Raw genomic sequence first — 10078 nt, forward strand, 5'->3', positions numbered from 1 at the left:
TTTACAATGTATGGTTACATAATTGGCTGATAACAGATGAGCGTATCTGGGCTAGCCCTTTCTTGCCGGACGATTCAAATATGGGCACAATTATTCCCATGGTTCCTGCATTAATACCTTAGCCGTCCAATCACCGATTTTATTTCTGAAAACTTCCAGATACTCGTGACAACATAAGCTTAAAGCACATTTAACTGGTTAAAGGGTTACTGGGCGTGAATAATAATAATTTTGGGGGAATTCTGGTTTATCCCTTTTTTTTCCACCAATCACTAATGTCATCATTTTTTAACAATCTGTTTGCTGTTTTACATTGCCCACATCAATATGTGTATTCCATATGCTCTAATTTTTCCTCTATCTTGTAATAAAAGTGGTTGAACTTGAAAATGAAGTTGTCTGATGAATTATAGCAGACGGAAAGGATTTGTGTAAAAACATTGCTGTGTGAAATGTGATTTATAAAGGATGATTTGCCTTAAATTATATCATTAGAAAGCTCTAGTCCTCCTCTTCAATATAGTATAAACAGTTCAGGTGTTTGTTTAAATATGAAAATTTATATGAATATGTATATTAATATATTATAGCACCAAATTGAATTTTGGCTCAGGCTAAGCCAGGCAAGGCCAGGCAAGGCTACAGCTCATTAGGAGCAGCGTGTCTGTTTTCACCAGCTAACTGGAGGCTGTGTGCAGTCCAGGTACATCTCATTATTAAGAGAACCTGTCCCTAATACAATGAGACTCTGTTAGCATGCTGGAGGCGATGTAGGAATGGGAGACATGGAGAGAAAACGAGCAAGAGATGCAAGCAGAATTTTCATGAAATGCTCTTTGAAGACCAGAGGAGGGTTGTGATGCCATTTCAATAAGTTAAATTATTCTAAACAAGTGTGGGTGGAGGCGATTGCCCTGCAAACTGTATACTTTCAACTTTTTCTATTTTCCTACCCTTGAACGAACAAAAACAAATGGTTGACGCAAGTTAGTTTGACAGTTGACGTAAGCAGCGGTTTAACAGTGGGAGGTCAAAACGTATCTCTGATCTCTTTAGTCTAACAGCTGACCTTCAGCACAAGCTCAGATACAACTGGTAGGTCACCCCAACCGACCCCTACTCCTCCGCAGTATCAAACCCTATTTCCTTTCCTCCTCCTCCTAAGGTTTCTTACATTTCATGTCTTCCCTGCGGGTCTCAGTTGGTTATCTGTGGGCAACTTTGAAGCCTCTTGTGAGATTGCTGGTAAAATTGTGTTTACTCTCCAACAAAAATCCAATGATACTAAGCGAGTACTAATCACCCAAATACACCGGCTCCAAGTGTCCCCACGTCTGGTGGCATAAAAAGGCAGAGAGACACAGAGACACAGAGAGAGAGACACAGAGACACAGAGAGAGAGAGACACAGAGACACAGAGACACAGAGACACAGAGACACAGAGACACAGAGAGAGAGAGACACAGAGACACAGAGACAGAGAGACACAGAGACACAGAGACACAGAGACACAGAGAGAGAGAGACACAGAGACACAGAGACACAGAGACACAGAGACACAGAGACACAGAGACACAGAGACACAGAGAGAGAGAGACACAGAGACACAGAGACACAGAGACACAGAGACACAGAGACACAGAGACACAGAGACACAGAGAGAGAGAGACACAGAGACACAGAGACACAGAGACACAGAGACACAGAGAGACAGAGACACAGAGACACAGAGACACAGAGACACAGAGACACAGAGACAGAGAGACACAGAGACACAGAGACACAGAGACACAGAGACACAGAGACAGAGAGACACAGAGACACAGAGACACAGAGACACAGAGAGACAGAGACACAGAGACACAGAGACACAGAGACACAGAGACACAGAGAGACATTGACATCGGACGAAATCACAGTGGCCAAAGGCTTTTTCATTGTGGTGAAAGAAAACACCATGCGGTTCTATATCTGCTGAAAGTCCATGTTCAGACAGAGACACAACAAAGTGATTTAGCTACGGAATAAACACTCTAGCAAGCCCTACCTCCCGGTCTGTGCTTTGACCAAAGGCAGGTGTGACGTGGGGTGTAGCTTATGTCTCCTGGCATGCTTTAGAAAGGCCAGACAAATGATTAGCTCCCCCCAATGTTACCTCACCCACGAGTGAGTACTGGAACCACACCAGCAGGCTACAAACACACACACCCACACACACACACACACACACACACACACACACACACACACACACAAACACACACACCCACGCACACAAACAAACACACACACACACAAACAGCCTCAAACTTCTCAAGCTTCACCAGTAGCCAGATAATCTCTAAATGAGAAATTCTGTCGCCCCAGCCTGAATGAGGATGGATTTCACCCTATCAGGCCAGGGTCTTTCCATTCTCAAGACAATTTGACGTGTCTTGGTTCTCAAGAGAATCCGATCTCTCTATTCTCAAGATATCCTGCTCTCTCTGGTGGATGTTTGTCTTGGGATCGTGACAACCTAGTCTGACCAAGACGAGGCAGCCAGGAGACAGACGGGGGTGGGAGATCCAGATAGGTGTGAATCGTGCAGCAGGGGAGTGTTTCAGTGTTGTTATTGGGAGGAGAGAAGAGGAAGAGAGGAGGAGGAGAGGAGGAAGAGGAGAGAAGAGGAGAGGAGGAGGACAGGAGGAAGAGAGGAGGGAGAGGAGAGGAAGAGAGGAGGAAGAGGAGAGGAAGAGGAGAGGAGGAGAAGAAGAGGAGAGGAGGAGGAAAGGAGGAAGAGGAGAGAAGATGAGAGGAGGAGAGGAGGAAGAGGAGAGGAGGAAGAGGAGAGAAGAGGGGGAGAGGAGGAAGAGGAGAGAAGAGGAGGCGGAGAGGAGGAGGATAGGATGAAGAGGAGAGGAGGAGGAGAGGAGGAAGAGGAGATGAGAGAAGAGGAGGCGGAGAGGAGGAGGATAGGATGAAGAGGAGAGGAGGAAGAGGAGATGAGAGGAGAGGAAGAGGAGAGGAAGAGAAAAAGGAGGAGAGAAGAGGAGGAGGACAAGTAGGAGAGAGGAGAGGAGCAGGAGGAAAAACGTCTTAGAAGACAGACTGACGCAGAAGAGAATCCTCAGCTGTCAGAACAGAAGGAGAATTCCACCACCAGGGAACGTGTTTCTGGGGCTTACTACCATAGCAACACAGTGTCTTCTGGCTTCAGTGCGGGGAGTGTGGTTGCACAGTTAAGATGACGGGTTCTGGGTGGGGGCTGTTCTCAACACCGATGAGCTTCAAGATTGTAACCATCCTCCAGTCTAATTATAATGCTTGTGCATGTTTATGTTGAAGTTTTTTTTGAAGAAGGGATTGTGCACATTAATTAACATGAACACTTGGTTCCATCATGTAAATGTGCCAGATATAGCCATACAGGCAGATTTCTCTGCAGTACGTATGAATGTGCGACTGAAATCAATGCACTCAGTGTAGTATTTTCTAATCATTTGGAATATGTATTCAACTGGTGATGCAGTTAGAAAAACTAGTTCCAGCCTTCAATTTGAATACTTCAATTATCCCAGAATGTTACAAATATTACACACGTTTGATAGGTCTGACATGTTGTTTTTGTCAACGAGATTGACATCCCGGTCCACAACTGTTGTGTCAACGCCTAAATAACTACTCATGTGGATTGGGCCCTGCACACTGTCAGTACTACGCCGTGTTGCTGTCACAGCCCTGTCCGTTGTCAGGTCCAGGAACACTGTCCGAGTTGCCCCGCTTCCATCAGGACTGAGACTGGCAATGTGCCCAGATGTCACTATGGCTTGTGTGGATAGGTCTATTTAAATGATACAAAAAAGTGTTAGCAAACACCTCCCAGTAATTACTATTCTCTGTGCAGTTCATTGAAGATTCGTGCACAAAGACGATAAATTGCAGTTCACGTCTTGACAGGGAAATGATGGAGGGAGGGAGAGAGAGAGAGATACAGAGAGAGGGAGAGAGGGAGAGATACAGAGAGAGAGAGAGAGAGAGATACAGAGAGAGAGAGAGAGATACAGAGAGAGAGAGAGAGAGAGAGAGAGAGATACAGAGAGAGAGAGAGAGAGAGAGAGAGGACTGGGAGGATGACACGTTTTCTGACCTCCGTAGGGTATTTATCCTTTTCCTTTAGTCAAACTCTGTATTCCTCTGTGCTGACAGACTCTGCATATCAGTCATCTTAATGAACTCCACATCATGAGCTAGAATTGGGTCTGAATCCACAAGGGAAGACATTACTGTTTGCAGCTCAGATTTACTGAGGTTATACAATGAAGAGAGGAACATAACTTACTGTATATATTTCTACAGAGGTTTGTTCTGTAAACCACCTTTTTTCTTTCACGGACAAAGAAATGCATTCATTCAGGTATTTTTGATACATGAGCCAGCAGGGGTTTTGCACATAATTGTAGGCCTGATTGTAATTATGAATGTTTACCATACATTACATGGAACAGGTTTGACGTAGCTTCACAGCTGTGTGGCAGAAGGAGTTAATGGTGTGTGACTGTAGGTTAGAAAAGGCTGTAATACATACATTTTCAGTACAAGGACAGGGCTTGATGAAACTAGCTTATGTATATGTAAATATCCAATCATTATTTTGGAGCTTTTTTTGGAGCAAGTGAACATTCTCCTAAATCCCCATTCTTCATTATGGTTTTGATGCCTTGAACCATTAAAGTAACAACATTGATTTAATCTAATCTATAGTTGCATGGGATTTCGTTACAGCAGACATTGATTTAAGCATGTCAGCTCTGTCAGTTCCAATTCAAGAAAGAAAATCCAACTCATTTCAATTTTAGCTGTTTAACACCATGAAATCTGTATAAAGATATAGGTGAAACACGAGTGGCGAAGTCAGATAGATGGTTGCACAGTGAATGTGTTCTGTACCAAAGAGCAGGATCTGATCCAGACAGTTCCCTAACTCCAGGACCAGTCTCCCTTCTCTCTCCACCCGGCTGAATTCTCTCCTGGCGAAAATTAATTTCAGGCCTCGGTGAAAGGCAATGCCATTCTCCAAGAAGAAATACCACACCATTTATTGGTGCCCTTCGTTTCAGAGCAATGCAATCAGGATGTAACTAGGCACCTGTCGGATAGAGTCTGTTGAAGCGCTTTGGAGTGTCTGAGCTTGAAGAGCTAACAGGAAGCTAAGGGTGCTGTGTGAATGAAGCTCCAACTGAGGATAAGATTTTGCTAACCCTTATCCTGTTTCTAGGGTTACGGTTAGGGTTAGAGGTTTAGAATGCCGTGACCTTTATCGTTCGTCTGACCCTGCTACCAGACCTCCCCCCATGTTTCTCGTAGGCCGAGACTTAAGGTTAGCCATAGCCCAACCCCAATCCCAACCCTGAAACTGTTGGGGTTAGGGCTAGGGTGAAGGTTAGGGTTATAGTCAGCTGTGATCCTAATCCTACCTCTGACCAGTTTCCCACACCTCAACCTAACCCTGTCGTGGGATGAGAGTAGCCGTAACCCAGCCCTTAACCCTAATCTGTTTTGTGTTTGTTCAACACAGAATGATTTATGTCTTTACACAGTTATACTGTGCGTGTGACAAACACGTCTCTTTGACTCTCTTGCTTGAAGGTGGCAGTATGAGGTATATCTGAAAAAGTTTTTTATGGTCCTTGTATGGTTATATGGGTCATGTCTTTACCAAGATGTTTCAGGTAATATAAGAAGACTGATCAATATGTTCCTGACATGGTTGGTATTGGTACTATGTGTGTGCTTGTCTGTGTGTATGCTGTGTGCTTTTTTATGTAAGTGTGTGTGTATATGTGTGTATGTACTAATGTGTGTGCTTGTTCACATGCATGTGTGTGTGCTTTGTGGGGAATGAAGACCAAAGTGCCTGGTGGAAGGAAAGGGGCAACTGAGGGAAACATGAGGGAGGATGGAGAGAGAGAGAGAGAGAGAGAGAGAGAGAGAGAGAGAGAGAGAGAGAGAGAGAGAGAGAGAGAGAGAGAGGGAAAAGAGGAGAGTGGGAGAAAGGTCCAGTAGATAGGAAGAGAGAGGAGGAGAGAGGGAGATTGAGGAAGATAGTTCATGAGTAATGTATTGCCCTTAGAAGATTGCTTTTCCACATAAGTGGTGTCAGTAGAGAGCTGCAGGGCCGTCTGGAGACTCATGGCTGCTCTAACATTTGATCTGTGTAGGAAAACGAGAAGAGAAGTAGGAGAGAATCTCAGACTTGTGTCTTCCTGACAACATGGCAGACCATAATCTACCTGTCTGTTCACCAGCAGCAATCAGCCCGCAGGCAGTGGAGACACGTGATCTAACCTCTCTTTCACACATACATGCACACACACACACATATAAAGCCAATCTAATTATAAATTGTTAAAAATGCTCTATGTAATTTTAAAACATTAGCTAATCTTATTTTTGTTCCTTGAAGTCTGGAAAAAAGCATTTTTTACAAACTCAAATTCTATACTGAATTACAAAAATAATTTACAGCCGGAGAAGCCATAAATTCAATGTTGCTCTGACTACAGTAACTTCCAAACAACAAACACTGTTGACTGTAAAGTCAATTAGTGCTTTGGGGAGAATCATAGAGAGATGAGAGAAAAGACAAACCCTGGAAGACCAAAGTGAGAATTTCGTTTAATTACACAGAACCTAATTAGCTCCCCCCTTATCTAGCGCAGAGAACAAATTAGTTTATTAATTCATGCATTGGATTGTTCCATTCACAGGTTGAAAGACTCAGATATACCTTCAATAGGAGCAATATAATATATGTATAGTATACTGTGTGGGTCAGATTATATCAAGTGTATGGTATGGAGAGAGAGAGAGAGAGAGAGAGAGAGAGAGAGAGAGAGAGAGAGAGAGAGAGAGAGAGGGGGGGGAGGGGAGAGAGGGAGAGAGAGAGAGGCAGAGGGAAAGAACAGAGTGAGTGAGTGGGAATGAGAGGAGAGAGAGTAAGGGTTAAAAAGCTAGTCTTCAACATGAAGAGATCAAGCGCCTCTCATGTCAGTGCATCGGATGGACGACCCGTGAAACTTGCTGTGGCTGCTCTAAAAATCATTAGAGCTTCTCAGGCAGTCAGAGGATAACTCCCAGTCACATCAAACAAACACAATAGCAGCCATGAAAAGAGCTCTCAGAAGTGAGCTTTTTCCTTTGGACAAAGCAGTGCAATCATCCGCTCCGAAAAGTGAAGATTGTGCCTCCTTTGTGAGGCGTTGGCTACAGGTCTGGGTGCTCCGTGAAAACAGATGTTGAAACTGAAGAAGCGCATGACAAGAGTTCGAATGGTCGTATCCTCCCCCAGCCCCTCCCTGCACACAAGCAAGAGAGTCTACAGAGGAGCGGTAAGGTCCTCTGAGACAGTCTAGCGTTGTTGTCTTACAGAACGTCTCTTACAAAGTGACTGAATGTAAAGCTGTAAGGTAACTCAATCACTTGAGATCCAGGCAGTTTTGACTTGGGTTGATATTTAGACTTGCACTTGGCAAGGCTTCCTGCTAGGGTTATTGTTTGTGTAATTAGCAATGATCAATATGATTTAGTGTACTGTAATGTACTGGCTTTCACTGCCCACCCCCTTCTCTCTTTTTTAATTTCTCTCTCTATCTCTCTCTCTCTCTGTCTCTATCTCTCTCTCTCTCTTACTTTCCTAATCGAACTCACTTGCCCCCTTAACCCACCTCCACCTGCCTTACCACAGACGGAGGTCTTGATAAAGTTATTTGAAACATCAGTGCTAATGAGTCCTCCTCGCTGGGAAGGACATTCATTGTTGGTAAAACTGCTGATTTGCTGATGTGAGTTGTTGCCCGGCCCTTCACACAAACAGCTCCCCTCTAATCTATCTTGGTTTGGGCCCATGAAAAAGAGAAAAGTGGCAAATTAGTGACTGGACCTCAGGGAGGTCGATAAATTTATCACTACTGCTGCTAATTCTTTAAAGTAGTAAACCTATCCTCAGCACATGGATGCTTGGGTAGCACAGCTGTGGGTTTGGAGCGGACAGTAGGGATATCCCCTACTGATGTCATCAACACCTCTCATTAGGGTCACAGCAGGGGTAGTGTTAGCCTACACTTTAAGGTGATAAAAAATGTTTGTCCCCAACACTGTTCAAACCAAACTCTTTGAGATGGAGCGAGACCAATTACTGTAAAAAAGTGAATTGCAATTACAATTCTAAATACAGTACCTTATTGTGTATGGTATGTTGATAGCCAGCACTCTAATTCATGAACATTGTCTATGGTAGAATTTTTTACAAATGATTTTCATGTTTGTAACAAAGTGAAGAGCTAACACGATTAACATCAAATACTCTATTTGAAATGCAAGTGCACTTTGATTGAAGCCTTTGATTGGGTGTTGGAAGCCTCCTTGTAGTTTCTGAGACATTGGAATACAACACATTACAGAATCACCTACTTGGTCAATACGTTTTAAATTTACATTTAGTCATTTAGCAGACGCTCTTATCCAGAGCGACTTACAGTAAGTACAGGGACATTCTCCCCGAGGCAAGTAGGGTGAAGTGCCTTGCCCAAGGACACAAGTCATGTGCACCGGCTGGGAATCGAACAGCCAACCTTCAGATTACTAGCCCATAGCTCTAACCACTCAGCCACCTGACTCCCTGACTTGATTTTCACTAAGGCAGTGTGTCTGAATCCAATTTGTTTAAAGGTGAGCTGTCTCTGATGTGGTACAACAATCAGTCCATGAAACTGTTACACTCCCAACTGCTGATGCTGGGTCCTTGACTGAGAAATTATGAATTAAACATTGAAACTACACTACAGATGTGATACTTTCCAACATGAGTTCACTCAGTATGTGCTAATGTCCTCACACAGCACACTTATGGCCTGATCAAATTCACAGAACAAAGTTGTTGTTTTTTAACAGCTCGAGGTTTGAAAAGAAGCCCAAGGCAGGTTAATGACAGTAACTGACAGTCTTCTCTGAATAGTAGAACATAAAGGAAGACAAGCAGACCTTGAGAATGAAGAAATTAAGAACCCCCTGTGGAGATAAGTCAACATGCACATGGCAGCTACTTAAAGAGCTCTCCATTGCGGACGGGGGAATGGTGGTGTGTATAGATCATATCCACATGGATCTCTCAGCATATCACTGACTACTAAAGTTCACATAAATCTACATGTCTATTACTGTAATGCATCGACTCTTTTCTCCACACTTGAAAACACCCAAGCAGGTAATGGATTTGGAAGGTCACAGTTTTGGTGTCCCTCCACCCTGCCTCCAGTCCAAAGCTATGTACGGATTCCTAGAAACTAGACAGAGATATTACAGAAAGGGATCTGATGTTTTGAATTGTCAACTTTGTATTTTTATTTATTTTTAGGGTGAAAATTAACATTTCGAACATGACTTTAAATTGGCCAGAATCAGCTTAAATTGCAATCAGTATAAAAGCATGCAACCAAAAATATTATGCACCTCATATTAGTACAATAATACCAGTTTACCCTCTAAAAACAAACAAGCAAATGATAATACAATAAAAAATCATGTAAATACATCAAATTGGTACAGAAGCCTCCTGTCACTCTGGTCAGGTGTCTCAGTACTGCAGGTCACATGTTGACTGAGAACAGTCTACCTCCCGTCTAATCCCCTTTGACAGTGGCTTTTGGTTTTTGTGAAGGTATGTGTCCTATACATCCGTACATATCCATCCTTTTTAGCTGAAAGATTCACCAGGCGTTATTTTAACGCATCCACTCAGGGGATGTTCATATTTATAATGTGAATCAATACAATCAAGGATGCCTCCACACATAAATATTAGAGGAGGTGTGCATCATTAGTTAAACAAATACAGTCTAAAATCTGCTCCGAGCAGACGCCTGACTATCCAATCCTGGTACTCTAAGTCCTTGTTTGTCAGCCTTGGATGAACGCTGTTGTTTGTTTCTGCAAACATTGCTTAATTATTAGCTGATAAGGATTCTTGACATGTGAGTTTTAAACTACAGAAGGTTCTGAGAACACTGAACAATGTAAACAAGAGCAGGTGTGGTAGTTT

This window comes from Hypomesus transpacificus, chromosome 9, assembly GCF_021917145.1.
Source record: "Hypomesus transpacificus isolate Combined female chromosome 9, fHypTra1, whole genome shotgun sequence".
Taxonomy (NCBI): domain Eukaryota; kingdom Metazoa; phylum Chordata; class Actinopteri; order Osmeriformes; family Osmeridae; genus Hypomesus; species Hypomesus transpacificus.